Source organism: Procambarus clarkii, chromosome 49, assembly GCF_040958095.1.
Source record: "Procambarus clarkii isolate CNS0578487 chromosome 49, FALCON_Pclarkii_2.0, whole genome shotgun sequence".
Taxonomy (NCBI): Eukaryota; Metazoa; Arthropoda; class Malacostraca; order Decapoda; family Cambaridae; genus Procambarus; species Procambarus clarkii.
Genome location: NC_091198.1, coordinates 8,059,246 through 8,076,397, shown reverse-complemented (window position 1 = coordinate 8,076,397; position 17,152 = coordinate 8,059,246). Strand labels below are relative to the sequence as shown.

Sequence of the window (17,152 nt, the reverse complement as noted above, 5' to 3'; positions counted from 1 at the left end):
TTCTAAATGACGCATTTTGTGCACGGCCCCTCACACACCTGCCATCACACACCCGTCGTCCTCAAACACGGAAATCCCCCAACAAATCCACCAATATTCCCAAGTAATGTAACATGGTAGAGATTCGTGTGTCCCAGAGTTATGACAAGACTAAATACCGTACGAATTTTGAGGTAAATTTTCTTATACTCTTTTGTCTTCATATCACTATGAAGGTGCAGAAAGAGTCATAATTAAGACGCATTTGAAGATGAAAACGTTGGTTGCAAATTTCAAACAAGTTCCTTCGAGGGTTCTAGGATGTAGACCAATCAGGATAAATTACAAGTTTGCTACACCAACGTGAATTCATAACACATGGAGGGGATATGAAGTCAACGAGCTGGGATATGAAGTCAAGGAGCTGGGATATGATTTCAAGGAGCTGGGATAGGAAGTCAAGGAGCTGGGATAGGAAGTCAAGGAGCTGGGATAGGAAGTCAAGGAGCTGGGATATGAAGTCAAGGAGCTGGGATATGATTTCAAGGAGCTGGGATAGGAAGTCAAGGAGCTGGGATAGGAAGTCAAGGAGCTGGGATAGGAAGTCAAGGAGCTGGGATATGAAGTCAAGGAGCTGGGATATGATTTCAAGGAGCTAGGATAGGAAGTCAAGGAGCTGGGATAGGAAGTCAAGGAGCTGGGATAGGAAGTCAAGGAGCTGGAATATGTGGGCAAGAGCCCCCATATTAGGGCAAGAGCCCCCATATTAGGGCAAGAGCTGGTATTATTAAGGCAACGAAGTGTGATACAAGTATGGAGAGAGAATGGTACCCACTTAAGTACTCAACTAGTTGTGCCTGAAGCACAACTAGGTGAGTACTTAATTGGATTATTGAGGGTCGAACGTTCACTCTGCAAGAAGCGAGGCCGCTTCAGATATCCTAATTATCAGTACAACATAACTGGATATCTGCAAGCAGAATCAAGATAACCAGGGCATCTTAAGAGCTCAAGTTCGGAGAGATGGATCATCAATGTTCTTATCGTCCAGGGCGCTGTTTGCTGGTCGTGGGTTGTGTAGGCTGGCACAGGCTTAGTGTCACGGTGTGTGTGTGTGTGTACTCACCTAGTTGTACTCGCCTAGTTGTGTTTGCGGGGGTTGAGCTCTGGCTCTTTGGTCCCGCCTCTCAACCGTCAATCAACAGGTGTACAGATTCCTGAGCCTATCGGGCTCTATCATATCTACACTTGAAACTGTGTATGGAGTCAGCCTCCACCACATCACTTCCTAATGCATTCCATTTGTCCACCACTCTGACACTAAAAAAGTTCTTTCCACAGAGATCTGTGGCTCATTTGGGCACTCAGTTTCCACCTGTGTCCCCTAGTGCGTGTGCCCCTTGTGTTAAACAGCCTGTCTTTATCAACCCTGTCGATTCCCTTGAGGATCTTGAATGTGGTGATCATGTCCCCCCTAACTCTTCTGTCTTCCAACGAAGTGAGGTTTAATTCCCGTAGTCTCTCCCCGTAGCTCATACCTCTCAGCTCGGGTACTAGTCTGGTGGCAAACCTTTGAACCTTTTCCATTTTAGTCTTATGCTTGACTAGATATGGACTCCATGCTGGTGCCGCATACTCCAGGATTGGTCTGACATATGTGGTATATAATGTTCTGAAAGATTCCTTACACAAGTTTCTAAAGGCCGTTCTTATGTTAGCCAACCTGGCATATGCTGCTGCTGTTATCCTCTTGATATGAGCTTCAGGGGACAGGTCTGGCGTGATATCAACCCCCAGGTCTTTCTCTCTCTCGGACTCTTGAAGTATTTCATCTCCCAAGTGATACCTTGTATCTGGTCTCCTGCTTCCTACCCCTATCTTCATTACATTACATTTGCTTGGATTAAACTCTAACAGCCATTTGTTCGACCATTCCTGCAGCTTGTCCAGGTCTTCTTGAAGCCTCAAGCTGTCCTCCTCTGTCTTAATCCTTCTCATAATTTTGGCGTCGTCAGCAAACATTGAGAGGAATGAGTCTATACCCTCTGGGAGATCATTTACGTATATCAGAAACAGGATAGGTCCAAGTACAGAGCCCTATGGGACTCCACTGGTGACTTCACGCCAGTCTGAGGTCTCACCCCTCACTGTAACTCTCTGCTTCCTATTGTTTAGGTACTCCCTTAGGTACTGTGTGTTGGTCAGGCCAGGATCAACACGGTACCGTGTGTTGGTCAGGCCAGGATCAACACGGTACCGTGTGTTGGTCAGGCCAGGATCAACACGGTACCGTGTGTTGGTCAGGCCAGGATCAACACGGTACCGTGTGTTGGTCAGGCCAGGATCAACACGGTACCGTGTGTTGGTCAGGCCAGGATCAACACGGTACCGTGCGTTGGTCAGGCCAGGATCAACACGGTACCGTGCGTTGGTCAGGCCAGGATCAACACGGTACCGTGCGTTGGTCAGGCCAGGATCAACACGGTGCCGTGCGTTGGTCAGGCCAGGATCAACACGGTACCGTGCGTTGGTCAGGCCAGGATCAACACGGTACCGTGTGTTGGTTAGGCCAGGATCAACACGGTACCGTGTGTTGGTTAGGCCAGGAGCAACACGGTACCGTGTGTTGGTTAGGCCAGGATCAACACGGTACCGTGTGTTGGTTAGGCCAGGATCAACACGGTACTGTGTGCTGGTTAGGCCAGGATCAACACGGTACCGTGTGTTGGTTAGGCCAGTATCAACACGGTACCGTGTGTTGGTTAGGCCAGGATCAACACTCACATTCCAATCACACGAGTCAATTACACACACAGTAGTTACTCATTACACACACAGTAGTTACTCATTACACACTGTAGTTAAGGATTGTGACACATTGGTAGCTTAATGAGAATTATACATGGTAATTAAAGACTATTAAGCAAGGTAGTAGAATATAATTACGCCCGGTATTTAGTGATAAAATACACACGCTAGTTAAGGATAATTACACAATTAACTCTCGTGTGTAATACTTAAGTGTAATTATAGACAGTAGTTATCAAAAAAGACGCCGAACACGGTAGTTAAGGAACATTACACACACAGTAGTTAACTTAGGCCTAAACCCGGATTAAAATTCGTTTCACATTTATTTAGGAGGCTTTTTAAGGGATGAAAACCTTTTGTCATGGCAGCCGTAATAACGGTCGGGTCATTGGTCAACTGATTGACAAAATTAGTTCAGATATTTCAGAAAGAGGCAGGAACGGAGGAGGAGGGGGGGGGAGGGAGGCAGGAACTATAATATCCCCCCCCCCCCGTAAAAAAGGGGGGGGAATAAATTCAGCAACATTCTTTGAGCCGTCATATATATATATATATATATATATATATATATATATATATATATATATATATATATATATATATATATATATATATATATATATATATATGGCCAGTATCAACACGGAGAGAGAGAGAGAGAGAGAGAGAGAGAGAGAGAGAGAGAGAGAGAGAGAGAGAGAGAGAGAGAGAGAGAGAGAGAGAGAGAGAGAGAGAGAGTGAGTGAGTCCCGAAGGTACACGCGAGCAACGCCTAACTTCCGAGTAACCAGTTTTATCTAACCTAACTTAACTGGTTTTATTAAGTCGTTACAGTTCGTGTCTGAATGAGCGAACGAAGAGCTCAGGAACCAGTAGGTAAAAAATATTATGTGTATAAATATTCATTTTAAATTACGAGTACTTTCAAAAGCTGATATTTGTGTCGAGTTCGCCCGAATTTCTTAAACATAAAATACGTTTTACAGTGTTAGTGAAAGGGGGCAGAGGGTCGTGCCTGGAAGAGGCAGGGAGGGTCGTGCCTGGAAGAGGCAAGGGGGGGTCGTGCCTGGAAGAGGCAAGGGGGGGGGGGTCGTGCCTGGAAGAGGCAGGGAGGGTCGTGCCTGGAAGAGGCAAGGGGGGGGGTCGTGCCTGGAAGAGGCAAGGGGGGGGGGGTCGTGCCTGGAAGAGGCAAGGGGGGGGGGTCGTGCCTGGAAGAGGCAAGGGGGGGGTCGTGCCTGGAAGAGGCAAGGGGGGGGGGGTCGTGCCTGGAAGAGGCAAGGGGGGGTCGTGCCTGGAAGAGGCAAGGGGGGGGGGGCGTCGTGCCTGGAAGAGGCAAGGGGGGGGCGTCGTGCCTGGAAGAGGCAAGGGGGGTCGTGCCTGGAAGAGGCAGGGGGGGAGTCGTGCCTGGAAGAGGCAGGGGGAGGATCGTGCCTGGAAGAGGCAGGGGGGGGGTCGTGCCTGGAAGAGGCAGGGAGGGTCGTGCCTGGAAGAGGCAGGGAGGGTCGTGCCTGGAAGAGGCAGGGGGAGGATCGTGCCTGGAAGAGGCAGGGGGGGTCGTGCCTGGAACAGGCAGGGGGGGTCGTGCCTGGAAGAGGCAGGGGGGGTCGTGCCTGGAAGAGGCAGGGGGGTCGTGCCTGGAAGAGGCAGGGGGGGTCGTGCCTGGAAGAGGCAGGGGGGGTCGTGCCTGGAAGAGGCAGGGGGGGGGGGGTCGTGCCTGGAAGAGGCAGGGGGGGGTCGTGCCTGGAAGAGGCAGGGGGGTAGTGCCTGGAAGAGGCAGGTGGGGGTCGTGCCTGGAAGAGGCAGGGGGGGTCGTGCCTGGAAGAGGCAGGGGGGGGGGGTCGTGCCTGGAAGAGGCAGGGGGGGTCGTGCCTGGAAGAGGCAGGGGGGTCGTGCCTGGAAGAGGCAGGGGGGGGGTCGTGCCTGGAAGAGGCAGGGGGGGTCGTGCCTGGAAGAGGCAGGAGGGTCGTGCCTGGAAGAGGCAGGGGGGGTCGTGCCTGGAAGAGGCAGGGGGGTCGTGCCTGGAAGAGGCAGGGGGGGGTCGTGCCTGGAAGAGGCAGGGGGGGGTCGTGCCTGGAAGAGGCAGGAGGGTCGTGCCTGGAAGAGGCAGGGGGGGTCGTGCCTGGAAGAGGCAGGAGGGTCGTGCCTGGAAGAGGCAGGGGGGGTCGTGCCTGGAAGAGGCAGGGGGGGTCGTGCGTACTTCATGCTCCACGATAAGTATCTGACCACTGTAAGCAGTCTGCGTCAGTTCTGCCAGTGTTTGTGTTTCATAAATTATCCCCGAGCGGTTGCAGGTCGCTGGAGCTGGTGAACTGGTTGCTTCAGCTGGTGAACTGGTTGCTTCAGCTGGTGAACTGGTTGCTTCAGCTGGTGAACTGGTTGCTTCAGCTGGTGAAGTGTTTGGTTCTGCATTCTCGGGTCCCATCAACCCGAGCGCCACTCGCTCTAGGGTCCAAGTATCTGGTAGCCCCAGCAGCTTAGAGTGAGTGAGTGAGTGAGTGAGTGAGTGAGTGAGTGAGTGAGTGAGTGAGTGAGTGTGTGAGTGTGTGTTACAGACATTGAGAGTATAGTGTTTACAAACATCTTGTGATCCGTAGGGTATAGAGAAAAGAAAGGTAATTCCTTGTATGTGTTGTATTATGCTGTATACAGTTAACTATTATATCCTGAAGTGTTTACAGTCACCTGGAACTATATCATCGACAGGTAACTGTAGAGTCCTTAACCTGTACACAGTCATAGTATCAATGGTCCAAGGATCATTAATACTCATAATATTACGAGTACTAAGTATCATAATATTATGATATCATAATACCATTAGGTACTGGCAACCCTGGAAACACAAACCGAAACTGTCTCTGTTCTCCGCTTGTTACAACTTGTAATAAAGTTGTTACATCTTGGCTTAACGTGTTTATGACGTATTAGAACGTTGTTACAACTTGCTATATTGGTTGTTATAACTGGTTAGGAGGTGTTAAAACTTGTTCGAACGTTGTACCAACGTCGTAGTTTCGGTGTGTGTTTGGCGGGAATACCTAATGGTATAGATACTGCCAGTGTACTAAACATTAACCTCTAGTGACTGTTATATCAATTAAACATGTACAATCAGTTCAATTTAGAGAGCAGCAGTTTCTACTGACAGCTACCCAATCCGGCCAACATTAATCTCTATCAAAAAGTAATTTTACAGACCAATAACCGTCATGAACATAATTTTATGGCGAATTTACAGCTATTAGCAGTTATTTTGCAAATAAAATACCTGCCAGTTAACAGAATAAAAAACAAAAGTCCACTCCGGGCTCACCATAGCCCGTGCTGCTTGGACCTTTTCGTTCCGAGTAGCTGAATCTAAAAACAACAATAACAGACTCTGATCTTGCACTCATACCCAAGAGTACATCCACACTGCTCGACCATCAGAGGAGCCGAGTACGAGTACAACAAAAGGATCACATCCACGCGTCTACCAACCAACTGGTCGACGTTGTGCAATGGAGCCCTTAACCTCGTAACACCCACGTTTGTGCTTAAAAGACATTAACTTGTATTGCCAATTGATGTTAGTGACGCTGGGACAAATTATGCGAGATCATTAATTTGCATTTTGACAGCGGTTGTGCGGCTCTTGTGCTAATCCCCGAGCGTAGCCTATCACTGGATTGGCGCCCACGTTCGCAGGGCACACGGGGCGCTGGGTCCACCATATACACTTTCCACTGTATAGATTTGTGAAAAATATGACTACTTTGGGCGAAGCCAAGACGATGTAGATGCGGAGATCAGAAGGGAGAGGCAGAGGGTACTGGGAGGGAGCATGTAGGAATTTACAGGCATGAGAGGATGATATAAGAAGGGTAGGTATAGTGGTGAGGGTATAGGGAGGGAGGTAAGGTATAAGGGGAGAAATGAGGTGGGTGGAGGGGGGGGGGAAGAAAGAGAGCGGGAGAGAGGGGGGGAGGAAGGGTAGAGAGGAGAAGTGGAGAGAAAAAATAGCCTATTAACAAATGTAATTTAAGCAGCATAACAATGATTGACACAATTGTCTTGCCTTCTGATTGTTGTAAACAGCTGACCTCAATTTAAATACAATATCACTCGCCTCTAATACCAGTTCACGCATTTGTCATTATAATATTTGCTTCAATTGTCAGATTTCATAACACACTGGTGAAAACAATTAATTTAAAGCAGAAATGATTCAGAATTGTCTTACATATAATAGGAGCTGCCCTGAAATTGGTATTCCACTCAGTACAACTAAGAACACTAAAGTGACATCAGACAGTATTTTAAAATTATCCTCACCATTCACATTTATAGCCGCATCACCCAGGCAGAAATCAAGCCTAACACCGACACAAGTTTCAACATAAATATGGTGTTATTAACATCACGATAATGCACAGATGAGGGGGAGACACGCAGGAAAATTGGCACCTTTTATGTACCCATGTAAGCCACCTGCGCTCTGCTACGTGGGAGGAAAAATTATTGAATTTTGGCAAATTCATCAAAGCCACCACCAGTTCTCCTCTTCCCTCACCACTTCTCCATCTGTGTTGTCTTGACAAGGTGAAGGGGGGCCGCCTGTGTGCTGATCCCGGCCAGTTGAGGATGGCTTCTGTCCTCAGCTCTTGTATCTGCTCAACCAGTATTTGGGTCATCGAGGCACTCCCCGGAGGGGTTGCCCGTCAGGGGTCACCATGGATGGGTACTGGCCTTCAGGGTGGGGCACACCATGAGGACGTGGGCCTCTGTACTGCTATGGGCAAACTGGGTCAGTGGTCTTCCTTGTTTAAAAAACTGAATGGCACTCAGGACGCAGCAACCAGCTTGTGCCGCCTGGCACTCGGCCCCCTCGTTACTTTGTGGGGTCTCATGGCCCCCCCGAGGTCTAAACTTGTTACTTTCCTTACCGTGGGATATTCACTTATTACTCCCTTTCATAGGAATATGGCGGGCAACCAGGCCCACGACTCAATCTCCTCTGGAAGATTGGTTTGCTCCTTACCCAGGGGGGGGGGGGGGGATGAGGGCTCACTGCTAGCTCCGTGGGTGTGTTGAGCCCTCGCTAGTCAGCCCTCATCTCTTAGGAAATCTTTGTTGATTATTAAGATGGAGCTCATGTCCACCTTAGAACTCCTGAAGGCTGTAGCGTTGTACTCCCACAAGGCTCTGCAATCATGCCTCCCAACACTGCTATATTTAATACCATGTATTAGTTAAATATTAAATTAATTATACCAACGAGCATGCAGTTACCGATTATCTTCAGGAGCATATTCACATCTTTAATCAATTGGTTTTAATATTATCCCCAGGCTCCGATCGTCGGCGAGAATCTGGTAAGTCAAGAAAATTGTCCCGCTGAGTAATAGTGATGATATCCAGGCAGACTTGTACATCCACCACCCTCGTGGGCAGCTTCCTAGCTCCTTACTTCTGGCTGAAATTATATTTGACAGTCACACACACCTGACCTTTCTTGTCCTCAGGAGCTTCTAAGAATATGCCTCGTCTCAGCCTCCATTGCAATACTTGTTAGAAGTTTGACCACTGAGTTTTGACTTGTTGAAGTGCACTGTTCTGAATGCCCACTGTGTTGAGTCCAGTCATGCTAGGTCTACCTGCCTGACGCTACCTATGAGCTGTATCTATTGTAGTGGTGACCTGCCTGTGTCTCACGGTGAATATTGTGCCCGCTATAAAATGGAGCTGTTCATTCTTCACTTCAAGAAAAGGGACAATATGTCCTTTTCCGAGGCGAGTTACCAACCCCAGCACATGAACCTCTTCAAGGACCTCACTTATGCTTGTGAAGTTCAAGAGCTTTCGAACCATTTTCCTTCTGGTCCCATGCTTCAGACCTCTTCCCGTATCCTGGTCACTGAAGCCTTTACCGTCTCATCCTGTCTCTCTGCTGTATACTGCCGGGAGTGTCCCACTAGACCCAACCTTCCCACGTCTCTTCCTACTTGCTTACTCTTGGCTGTCTCCTCCTACCCCTTACCGTATTCCCTTGTTAGACCTTCGATTGCCAATGTGGTCTCTGTGTTCTAACTCTGCTCTCCACCTTCGTCTTCCTCGTCTCTTCTTCTGTCGTCTTCCTGCCTCAGGCTCACTACTTGTGTCCACCCTAGTTCCTGATGGTCCCGAAACTCTTCTTCAGTTGAGCCAGTCGCTGACATAAGCATCACAGTGAGTTCATCGCTGCTCTCCACTACGACTCCTCCTCGTAGCTAGAAGTGTAAACTGCATCCCATCATCTCTTTCTATCCTAAGGATATGAAGGTCTGGTTCCCTCGCCTTTCCGTCACGCTAACCCTCGTCCCTGAGTTGGACGATGTCGTCGTTCCGGAGTGTGAGACCACCTTCATGTACCAGTCACACAATGTCCTCTTGCTGGAACAACACCTCTTGTTCGAGTCCTCTTTGCCCCACCACCTCCCTCATCTGAATCTGTCTGCGTGCCTGAGCCCTGTTCCTTGTCCCATTGTGTTATTCATCTCTCTTTGATTTACACATGGCACCTAACACTGTCTTCAAGAGGTACTGGCCTCATGGCCAGGCCTGAAATGCACAGAGAAACAAGAGGCAACTGGATGCCTCTTGTTGACTTCTTAGACGATCGGGTACAAGTTGTATCAGTAAAAGATCTTTTTACTCTACTACGGGCTCACCATAGCCCGTGCTGCTTGGAACCTTTTGTTCCAAGTAGCGAATCTTAAACAACAACAAGTAAAAGACCTTCTTCAAAACCCTGTTTACAAGATAAATCTACTTTACATATCATTTACAAGTGATCACATTCAAAATATTTCACATTCCTTACTCACATTCTAAATGTGAATGACAGTTCTCAAAATGCTTCACTCACGTTCTTTTCATACAAATAATTGTCAACGGAATTAAAATACCTAACCTAGGCCTATATGAACAACAATAAAATATAATAACGGCCGTTCATCGAATGTTTGACGAGAGACGTGTGCGTTGTAATGTTGTTTAGACCTAGTCCAGGTGTGGTGTAGGCCTGTGTGGTGTAGGTGTACACGTGTGGGTGTTGTAGGCCTAGGAGGCGCGGGTGTAGTGTGCAGGGCAGGGAGGGACCCGGCATGGCAGCTTTAGTTTCTGGAGAGGCTAAGATCACACCACACCTCTCCTGCTGCTGCCTCGCTTCTCCCTGCTGCTGCTGCCTCGCTTCTCCCTGCTGCTGCTGCCTCGCTTCTCCCTGCTGCTGCTGCTGCCTCGCTTCTCCCTGCTGCTGCTGCCTCGCTTCTCCCTGCTGCTGCTGCCGCCTCGCTTCTCCCTGCTGCTGCTGCCGCCTCGCTTCTCCCTGCTGCTGCTGCCGCCTCGCTTCTCCCTGCTGCTGCTGCCGCCTCGCTTCTCCCTGCTGCTGCTGCCGCCTCGCTTCTCCCTGCTGCTGCTGCCGCCTCGCTTCTCCCTGCTGCTGCTGCCGCCTCGCTTCTCCCTGCTGCTGCTGCCGCCTCGCTTCTCCCTGCTGCTGCTGCCGCCTCGCTTCTCACTGCTGCTGCTGCCGCCTCGCTTCTCCCTGCTGCTGCTGCCGCCTCGCTTCTCCCTGCTGCTGCTGCCGCCTCGCTTCTCCCTGCTGCTGCTGCCGCCTCGCTTCTCCCTGCTGCTGCTGCTGCTGCTGCCTCGCTTCTCCCTGCTGCTGCCTCGCTTCTCCCTGCTGCTGCCTCGCTTCTCCCTGCTGCTGCTGCTGCACGATATTATCTACCGAACACCACGAATGTCAACCCTTTGGTAAGTATACACATACATCTATGACTGGCTTCAGAGCAGCGTTGCAATTGAATGACAAGTAATGCTAGTAATAAGCAAAGCGAGTCGGAGATAATTAAGCTAACTACGGCAATGTTTTCAATAATTACGAATGATCAACAACTCGACTTGTAAACCCAGCGGGTTTTCTTCCTATTGGGGATTGTACACGCTGCTATGGCGGTACGTCCACTCACAGGATGAGTGGCGCTGCCCAATACTGTCACTATGGCGGTGTGTCCACTCACAGGATGAGTGGCGCTGCCCAATACTGTCACTATGGCGGTGTGTCCACTCACAGGATGAGTGGCGCTGCCCAATACTGTCACTATGGCGGTGTGTCCACTCACAGGATGAGTGGCGCTGCCCAATAAATAAAACTGTATAGTGGATAGCCAATTACAGTAATCTTACATTCCTTTTAATGGAGCTTTAGGTGGTGGTGGAGATAATTCTAACCCCCGGCACACACAATCACTGGCTAACATCGGCACCATTTGGGATGCTGGCAAACATTAGGACGTCGTTTAGAAATATTAATCACAACTCTTTCAAGACAATCTGTACAGACTGTGTTTGGCCAATCCTGGAGCATATGAAGCCTGGCGTGACATCTGCACTTTGTGAAGCACAACACCAATATTGACAAGAGGCGCACGTGTGCAGCAGGATCAGTGGTAGAGAGGGATGGAGTAATAAGGATAAAACCTAGAGGACAAAATAAACAAGAGGGGATATGATCACAACGTACAAGATAATGAGGGGGGGGGGGAATTGACAAGGCAGACATGTATAGCTTCTTTTAGATTTAAAGAAAGTAGGATAAGAGTACAAGTTGAAGCAGGACGCGGAAACGTAAGGAAATACTCGCACGCTGTACGAGAGGTCAACACGTGGAATACTCGCACGCTGTACGGGAGGTCAACACGTGGAATACTCGCACGCTGTACGGGAGGTCAACACGTGGAATACTCGCACGCTGTACGGGAGGTCAACACGTGGAATACTCGCACGCTGTACGGGAGGTCAACACGTGGAATACTCGCACGCTGTACGGGAGGTCAACACGTGGAATACTCGCACGCTGTACGGGAGGTCAACACGTGGAATACTCGCACCCTGTACGGGAGGTCAACACGTGGAATACTCGCACGCTGTACGGGAGGTCAACACGTGGAATACTCGCACGCTGTACGGGAGGTCAACACGTGGAATACTCGCACGCTGTACGGGAGGTCAACACGTGGAATACTCGCACGTTGTACGGGAGGTCAACACGTGGAATACTCGCACGCTGTACGGGAGGTCAACACGTGGAATGCACTGAAAGTAGAGGAAGTTGTGGAAGTCGCCTCCACCCACAACTTTAAGGCCAGATGCGACAAAGAATTCGACCGTCAGAAAAGTTCAATTCTAAGGCAACAGGTGCGACAATGGCGGTGGTGGTGTGGGCGGGGCATACAGAGCTACACCTCAACGTTGATAGGTTAATGGTCGTTAGATCAACAAGATTACACAGGCCGTCAAAACAACCACCACAACCCAGCAACCATCCCCCCGCCCCCCCACCAGACTGTCGACCAGCTAAGGACGAAACCTCTAGAAAAGCCTATTACTCAGAGGCAAATCTCTCTCACGTGAACATTATGTACGTCAGCCTAAAGACAATGTTATTCATGATTTCGAACAGACTAAAAGGTACTGGCAACGAGCACCGAGGTTGTCAATAAATAGCGGGTGTTTAACTGGTTTGTTAGTGCAGGCGTCGGGCAGAGATGAGCTAGATACGTCAGTATGAGCGGGGTAGCCGGGTGGTATTTTTTAAACCCGGCCGGATGTGGCCGGGTTTAAAAAATAAATCACAGTTGCTAAGATGGTTAGAAGAGGTTGTTTGTGCGTGGTTTGACTGGTGAGAGAAGCGCCCTCCTTGACAAGAGTGCCATCATGTACTGGCTTGACACACTCCAGGGTGTGTGTGGCACCCATAAGTGTGCCTCGGCCCCCTGAGAATGCGCCACTCCCCCCGACAGAGAATGTCAGCAGCCAGCGACGCCCATTAGCACACGGAGTCCAGCACCACATCTGCCTCCCTCACTCATCATCCTCGGACACTAACGAGGACAAAAATGTCCGCGTGTAGCACATGGCTTCGTCCTCCTCGCAAAAAAAAATAATCGCAGTCCTTCGTTCATTTGAAATTTATTGTCAGAAAACGCAACTCTGCAACTGTTAAATTTTTTTTATTTTATTCGGATTTATTCAGTAATTATATTTTCAGCGATTTTTATTTCGGTTTTACTTTTTTTGGTCAAAATGTTGAGCTTTGTCGAAAAATACTTTGTTCACCGCCATCAGATGTTTAGGGGATTGTAGGGGGGGGAGGGGGGTGATGGCTCCAGCCCCCCCCCCACATGCAGGGGGGGGAGGGGGGTGATGGCTCCAGCCCCCCCCCCCCCCACCTGCAGGAGGGGAGGGGGGCGATGGCTCCAGCCCCCCCCACCTGCAGGGGGGGAGGGGGGTGATGGCTCCAGCCCCCCCCCCCCACCTGCAGGGGGGAGGGGGGGGAATGGGGGTCATAATGGGGCACTGTGTTCCTACCCCCCCTGTCAGTACTGAATTGATAAGGGGGGGGTGTTACAGGAGCGGGCTGAGTTTCATGGAGCGCAACTTGGACGATTATAGAGCAGGAGGACGGGTTTAGGGACGACCCGTGACGGTGACCACGGTGAAGACAGGCCTCACGGTACAATAATTATCCGGCCATCACAGTCGCTGGTGCACCAATAATAATTTACAAATTGCATTGCATGACCTATCAACGACGGTGAATGTCATGGCAACGGTCACTGCGCCTCACAGTAACTGTTACTCCATTCATACATACATATATACTTGCATGCATACATGCATGCATACAGGCTTTTATCGGGTTCCCCCCCCCCAGGTTGAAGTACTAACCCTCCCCAAGATACAACTCCACAACAACTGACTAAATCTTGTGTACCTCTTTACTGCTATCTTGAGATCTTGAGGTTATCTTGAGATGATTTCGGGGCTTAGCGTCCCCGCGGCCCGGTCCTCGACCAGGCCTCCTTTTTGTTACACCCCCCCCCCCCCCAGGAAGCAGCGTGTAGCAGCTATCCAACTCACAGATACCTATTTACTGCTAGGTGAACAGGAGCATCAGGGTGAAAAGAAACCCTGCACACTTATTTCACCTTCCACAGGGAATAGAACCCGGAACCTCAGGACTACGAATCCGAAGCGCTGTCCACTCAGCTGTCAGGGCTGACAGATGAATAGGAGCATCAGGTGAAAGGAAACGTGCCCAATCACTTATGTTCCACCCGGGAAGTGAGAGTCGAGAACGAAACCGACTTTATACAATCTTTATACAGTAACTTTATACAATCTTTATACAGTAACTTTATACATTCTTTATACAGTAACTTTATATATTCTTTATACAGTAACTTTATACAATCTTTAAACAGTAACTTTATACATTCAATTACCTGGCGGGTTTTATAAGCTTGAGGTTATTAATAAGAGTCTGCTATATCTCGGGCTTCGGTTATTGCTGCATGTATCCGAGGCAATATGCTTCATGTATCCAATTTCACTGTATACATGTATAAATCCGTGTTTTAGAGGTAAGTTAGGGTGAGTGAGACGTCGTATAGACTCGGCGGGAATATCGGTATTCGGTGGGAATCTGCGATTCTGAAATGCTGGCGTTCGAATTCTTTTTACATGTCGGTGCTGAGAAGCGCGGCGGTTCCGACTAACATATAACTTCACAAATTCAACTTGTGATAAATGGCTTCATCTGCGAGGACTGATGTGCCATGTCAGTTTAGGCCGGTCAGTTTAGTAGACAAACGTGTGTTTTAAGTTTAATAACTTGACGTGATTTTAGGAACTTGATTTGCATAATCGTTTAAATATATTGACTGACATATGACTGACTTAACTCTGACCGAGTCGGGGAGCTGAAGCCAGTCATGTCAGTTGAATGTGCAGCCCCGTCCTTCTAAGGTTATCTTGAGGTTATCTTGAGATGATTTCGGGGCTTTTAGTGTCCCCGCGGCCCGGTCCTCGACCAGGCCTCCACCCCCAGGAAGCAGCCCGTGACAGCTGACTAACACCCAGGTACCTATTTACTGCTAAGTAACAGGGGCATTCAGGGTGAAAGAAACTTTGCCCATTTGTTTCTGCCTCGTGCGGGAATGAACCCGCGCCACAGAATTACGAGTCCTGCGCGCTATCCACCAGGCTACGAGGCCCTAGATACGAGTAGATGAGGAGATACGAGTGTGTTTTAAGTTTAATAACTTTACGTGATTTTAGGAACTTGATTTGCATAATCATTTAAATATATTGACTGACATATGACTGACTTAACTCTGACCGAGTCGGGGAGCTGAAGCCAGTCATGCCAGTTGAATGTGCAGCCCCGTCCTTCTAAGGTTCCCCAACGTCAAGAAACTGTCGTACTAAAGTGCTACTTCTCCTAACTTACCAGAGGACCCATAACAGAAAACGGGACAGTAGGGGCCCCCAACATCGCCGCACCTGACAAGGCGATCACACCTTTCAGGACAGCGTTCAGGAGTCGCAAGTCCGCGAGCCCGGGTTCAATTCCCGGGCAGAAACAAATGAGCTTCTTTAACTTGATGCCTCTGTTCACCTCCCAGTAAATACTGTAGGTACCTGGGAGTTAGACAGTTGCTGCGGACTTCATCCTCGGACCTCTGTGTGTGTGTGTGTGGGGGTGGGTGGGGGTGGGTGGGGGTGGGGGTGGGGGGGGGAAGGGGTAGAAGCTGTTTAGTGTAGTGGAGGGTGCGTGGGAAATTTTGTTACAAGTGGAGGGAAGTGGGAGAGGGGAGATGTAAGGGGAAGAGGGATTAGTGATTTAATGTCATAGAGGGGACGGAGAAGACTGGAATTAGAGGGGATGTGTGTCATGTGAAATGTGTTTCTAGGCGTAGTGACCCAGTGCTTTCTAGGAAGTTCGACTTCCCATCCTTTTTGTAAGCGAGTATAACAAAATTAAATAAGGATTTAACCTGATTTATTTATATAACGAAGCCTTTCTAAAGTTTTACTTACTTAGATATGCGTGTGTCAGCCAGGTGGAAGTTCCGTGAAATTTTACGAAATATTTATAGATATATATTTCCTCCAAGCAAAAAAGGATGGGAATCGCTCCGATTTTAGGGAGCACTATAGTATAGTATAGAAAATGGTCATTATTCGCCTCAAACTTATCCGTGACCTTTGCTCAAGAGAGCTTAGGGCAGACGTCTTGAAGGTGCCTGAAGACGGCCGACTCCTTATCTAGAGTTGTGACACATTGTTTCATAAGTCGCCAGCCCTCAGGTACCTTGAAGACGTCTTCTCTAAGCTGTCTGAAGAACAGGGTAAAGATTAGCATGAGAGAATAATTGACATTTTATTTACAGGCGTAAGCAATAGCAAATAACACTACCTTACAACAAAGAGTTATAGTGTTTCTCGTTGTCGGGGACATGAAGCATGATTATATTATATTGTATATATATATATATATATATATATATATATATATATATATATATATATATATATATATATATATATATATATATATATATATATATATATATGTCGTACCTAATAGCCAGAACGCACTTCTCAGCCTACTATGCAAGGCCCGATTTGCCTAATAGGCCAAGTTTTCATGAATTAATTGTTTTTCGACTACCTAACCTACCTAACCTAACCTAACCTAACTTTTTCGGGTACCTAACATAACCTAACCTATAAAGATAGGTTAGGTTAGGTTAGGTTAGCTAGGGTTGGTTAGGTTCGGTCATATATCTACGTTAATTTTAACTCCAATAAAATAAAATTGACGTCATACATAATGAAATGGGAAGCTGTATCATTTCATAAGAAAAAAATTAGAGAAAATATATTAATTCAGGAAAACTTGGCTTATTAGGCAAATCGGGCCTTGCATAGTAAGCCGAGAATGCAAGCCTACTATGCAAGGCCCGATTTGCCTAATAAGCCAAGTTTTCCTGAATTAATATATTTTCTCTAATTTTTTTCTTATGAAATGATAAAGCTACCCATTTCATTATGTATGAGGTCAATTTTTTTTATTGGAATTAAAATTAACGTAGATATATGACCGAACCTAACCAACCCTACCTAACCTAACCTAACCTATCTTTATAGGTTAGGTTAGGTAGCCGAAAAAGTTAGGCTAGGTTAGGTAGTCGAAAAAACATTAATTCATTAAAACTTGGCTTATTAGGCAAATCGGGCCTTGCATAGTAGGCCGAGAAGCGCGTTCCGGCTACTAGGTACGACATATTATATATATATATATATATATATATATATATATATATGTATATATATGTATGTATGTATCGAGGCCGCCCCCCCCCCCCCTCTCTCCAGCAAGCAACCCCCACAACAGTTGCCTAACTCTCGGGTACCTATTTACTGTTAGGTGAACAGAAACATTAGCTGAAGAAAAAAAAAATCGTCCACAACTATTTCTGCCCTGTTGGGAATCG

General features: G+C 48.1%; 1 protein-coding gene across 7 annotated transcripts in view; it reads right to left on the bottom strand.

Moving 5' to 3' along the window:
* Positions 1–17,152, bottom strand: part of LOC123763289 (ras-like protein family member 10B) — a 185,129-nt gene that overhangs the window by 58,633 nt on the left and 109,344 nt on the right. The window lies entirely within an intron of this gene.